This window comes from Papaver somniferum, chromosome 6 (genome assembly GCF_003573695.1).
Source record: "Papaver somniferum cultivar HN1 chromosome 6, ASM357369v1, whole genome shotgun sequence".
NCBI classification, from domain to species: domain Eukaryota; kingdom Viridiplantae; phylum Streptophyta; class Magnoliopsida; order Ranunculales; family Papaveraceae; genus Papaver; species Papaver somniferum.
In genome coordinates this window covers 152,314,221-152,318,527 of record NC_039363.1, presented here as the reverse complement: position 1 = coordinate 152,318,527, position 4,307 = coordinate 152,314,221, and the positions used below count along the sequence as shown (strand labels likewise).

Genomic DNA, 4,307 nt, shown 5'->3' with positions numbered 1-4,307 from the left:
AATAGCACAAAAAAAGAAGAAAACATTTACTACTATTTTCATATTTCAACGCGTACTGTACTATGTACATGTTTTAATCCATAAACACCATCTTAATCATGGCATTACCAGCATAATTAATTAGTCCGTCTCTATCTTGAAATTCATCTAGGACGAGACCTGGGCACAAAAGACAAATCCTAGCTATTCTCTGATTGGATGAATCCCGTCAGGACAACGGTGCATTGAGTTATTGAAGTAAATATGTTATAACTTAGCAGCTTTAGGGTGCGAAAAAAAGTTGAATAGTACCTCTGAGGCTTTACCTGTTAATGTAAAGTTTGACACTTATTCTACGTTTATCTTTCCAAAGAATTGAAACCCCCGTGAATGATCAATTATAACCAAGAAGAGGCAATACAATGGTCGTTTATATTATTTTTTTTCTGTAGCAAGTTTTAATTAATAAAATGATAAATTAAGATAATCGGTTCAAGAATTATACATGAACTATTTGAAAACGTACTAAAACATGCATTTTAGACGCATTTTTACAACCCTGCATCATTTTCACGATTTTTTTAACAGCACTCCAATGATTTTCAATACAAGTAAAGATAAAAGAATATGCCGAATTTTACGTGCTAAAATGGGATATTCTAAACACATTAGACACTAACGTGCGCATTTACGCATTTTTGACAAATCACGTATAATTGACCGCAAATTTGACAGAACTAATATTTTTGTCCAGTCGGTGAATGAGCGCACTTTTACCGGTCCCAATTTTCTCCACTGACCGCATTGCTAACTAAGTCTGATTGGAGTGGTTAACACATAATAGTTTGTTGTTGAAACTAGAAATAACTCGTGCCGTAACGGCACGACATGAGACGGGATAACTTTTGATCTTAATGATTTTAATAATTACTACTACACGCTATCATAAGACTTAATTTGACTCATGAGATTTTGTAGCTATGAGTATCTTAGATATTTTTCATCCAAATAATTATAAATTCGGTTACACTTCCAACTGATTAAAATGATAATTTTTGATAAAAATACAGGTAAATTTACTTATTTTGGCTTTAAAGATTTTTTTTACGATCCCCAAAGATTGGTGGTTTTAATGAGACCATTATGCGGAATCTTCATCCGATGAGCAACAAAAGTAATTATATCCTCCCATAAATAATTCTTGGATCGCAAGGACTATCATCTTGTGTTCATTATTCATATGCTATGGTGATTCCATTCCGGTCTTTTTTGTCTGAGTAAAATAAGAAAAAAGTGAGTTGTATACCTTAATCACGCAGTACATGTCCTCAATTTTATCCTCAATTATGATGGCCTTTATTGTAACGTTTCTTGTTGTAGAAACAGACCACCGGGAGGATGCAAAATCTAAATCAATGGTGGACTAGTGAGCTCGATAATTGTACCTTACCAGAAAGATACCCGATCAAGATTTTTACTCTTCGTGCTTAAATTTAAGATTAAACACGGTCAAGAACGCTACTTTTTGGGCTTACATTTCTAAAACTAACCGCTGCTCGAGCCATTCATATCTCACTTTTCACGGCAAAGATTGTCAATTTAAAGAGGAAGCAGAATTTGATTAAATTATTCATGGCATCAATGAATGAATAAGATCTGATGTCCCCGTAAAAACTCAAGCCACCACGATTGTCAATCATGTTTATAAGATAGCCATGATCTGTATCAAGAATGCTCAAATGTTCCTAAGAATGTCAAAAAATTTATTGATGAAAACATGGTTCATTTTTCAGGGGAACATGAAGATATGACTATTAAGATAATGAAAATTAAGGGAATTATTCTTTGTATTTTTTAAAAATGACCTAAAGTTGTTTGTTCTTTGGGTTTTATACAATGCAACCTCAAATGCTCTAATGTTACTTGTGTTTTGCAGGCTGATGAAGGCTGGATCATTCGAGCGCTAAAATTAGAAATAAGGCCTATAACTAATGAGTAAATCTTCGGTGAGTCATTTTATGGATATGTATTTCATTATTCGGTTATTCCATTTACAATGAGTATAAAGAAAATTACTCTTTGTATTTTAAAAAAGAGGATCTATTTTTATTTTATTTTTTGGATTTTACACGTTGAAACCGCCAATGTTCCATATTCTTTGCGTTTTGCAGGTTGATGAAGGTTTGACTAATCTGATTTTCTAAAAGATATGGTGCAAGAATTTTTTTATTGATTTTTCTATAATAAAATATGAGTGTAAAAATATGAGTTTTTATATGGTTTTAATATTTAATTGTCCATTATTTTTTTGGTGAGACATTATTTATTTTTTAAATTAGTGTGGATCTAATTATGAGGGTTATCAATGTATATAGCCATAATGGAAGAAGGTTACAACTCTTACATTCGTTAGATGTAAATGGCTAGGATGAGACTGGGATGGTCGGATCATCCGTTTGTCTCTGAAAATGTTATCCGTCTGTCGGTGGCTCAAAAACCTATTCTGTTTTGTATTATAGATTAAATGAATACCCTTATTTTTTTTATTGTCCTTCGCAACTGTCCCTAGTGATGTAGAACATCCAAGACTTTCTTTCCTTTCTTCTTTTTCTTTATTTTTAAAACTCTTGATGACTTGTTTTACAAGTCCAGTGGTTTCTTGTTTTCTATACATTTTTTTTTCTTTCTTCTTTTAGAATTATGCCCATGCCTATATAAACAGGCTTGTAGTTTATGAGAAGGTACAACTATTTTTATCAAAATTATCAATACAATCTTTGTTCCAGAGTACCCATTATATCTTTTTTTCCTTAAACCCTATTACACTTCTTCTATTTTCTCATCATTTTCTTCTCTTCTCATCACCTGCAATCTCTGTATTGCATTCTTCTAGCTTGTCCTACTCTATTTGGTACCACGGCCTCAATTCTATATTTTCATCTAGGATAGATTCTTAAGTCTACGCTTCCGCAACCCTATATAAAAACAAAAAACAAAACAAAAAACAGAAAAAAAACCTTAAACTTTTTTCTTTCTGCAAGTAAGTTATACAAGTTCTTCTTTCAATGGGTGACTACGTTACTAAAGAAGATTTCATAAAATTCAATAAAGAAAAAAATAAGAAGATAGAGAACTGGAAGGAAGGGGTCGAAAAAAGGCTAGATGATATTTTTGTTCTTTTAAAGAAACACCTGAAACTTGGAGGCAAAGAGTTCTCAAAATGTGGAAAAAAAACTGACGAAGAAAGCACTGATTTTGAAAATAAATCACAAGAAGAAGGAAAACATTCAAGGTCCAAGTACTTATCGAAGGATAAAAAGAAAAATAACTTTGTCTATGATTCCAAGAACAAACAATATGAAGGATACATTCATCACTCATATAAGAAGTCTGCAAGTTCTAAATTTAGCAGTAGTGAGGAAGATGATATTGAAAATAAGCTAGAAATGAGTTGGGCAGAAGAAAAGTATCTTCGATCGAATCAAAACTCTTATAGGTCTTTACCAGAATACAAGCTTAAGGCTGATATTCCAAATTTCAGTGGAAGGTTCAAAATTGAGGAGTTGCTAGATTGATTTTATGAAGTCGAGGCTTTTTTTGAATTCATGGAGGTACCATAAGGTTCTAAAGTTAATCTTATAGCTCACAAGCTCAAAGGAGGTGTTGCTTCTTGGTGGGTGAAACTTTGTGAAGATCGCAGGAATTATGATAAGCCACCAATACGTTCATGGAAAAGAATGAACGATCTCTTGAGAGATAAATTTTTTCCAAGAGATTACAAACATCAACTTTTTATAAAACTTCAGACCTGTCAACAAGGGGCGAGGTTGGTTCAAGAATATGTATCTGAGTTCTACAACTTAGTTGCATGCAATGAACTCCATGAAACTGAGGAACAACTTGTATCTAGATTTATCGAAGGTTTGAATCGATTGATTCAGAAAGGAATGACGGTCAATTTTTACAATTGATGAAGCTATACAACATGCTATCAAAATAGAACGACGTCTTTTTTTGTTCTCAAAGATTTTCTTCAAGACAGAGTTCCAAATATCAAGGTAATTTTAAATATTCTTCTTCATTCAATAATTACGGAGAAAATCCATTTTATCAAGATGACATTTCTAGTCGACAACAGTTTCGAACTACCAATACTAATTCTCCAATGCCAAAGAATTGTTCACCTATTCTTCCTAATCATGTTGAAGTTCAATTTGTACAACAACCTCAGACTGTTACTACTCATCCAAGTAACAATTATAATACTCGTTTTCCCAGTAAAAATCAAACACTTTTCCACCTCAACAAAAAACACAAAATCCTTATGC

The 4,307-nt window shown here is 32.5% G+C and overlaps 1 long non-coding RNA gene across 1 annotated transcript; it reads left to right on the top strand.

Moving 5' to 3' along the window:
• Window positions 1-1,913: 1,913 nt before the first annotated feature.
• On the top strand, window positions 1,914-2,525 carry LOC113286314. The gene is made up of 2 exons (XR_003329217.1): window positions 1,914-1,985; window positions 2,151-2,525. It is a non-coding gene; the product is annotated as an uncharacterized LOC113286314 (long non-coding RNA).
• The last annotated feature ends 1,782 nt before the right edge of the window (window positions 2,526-4,307 follow it).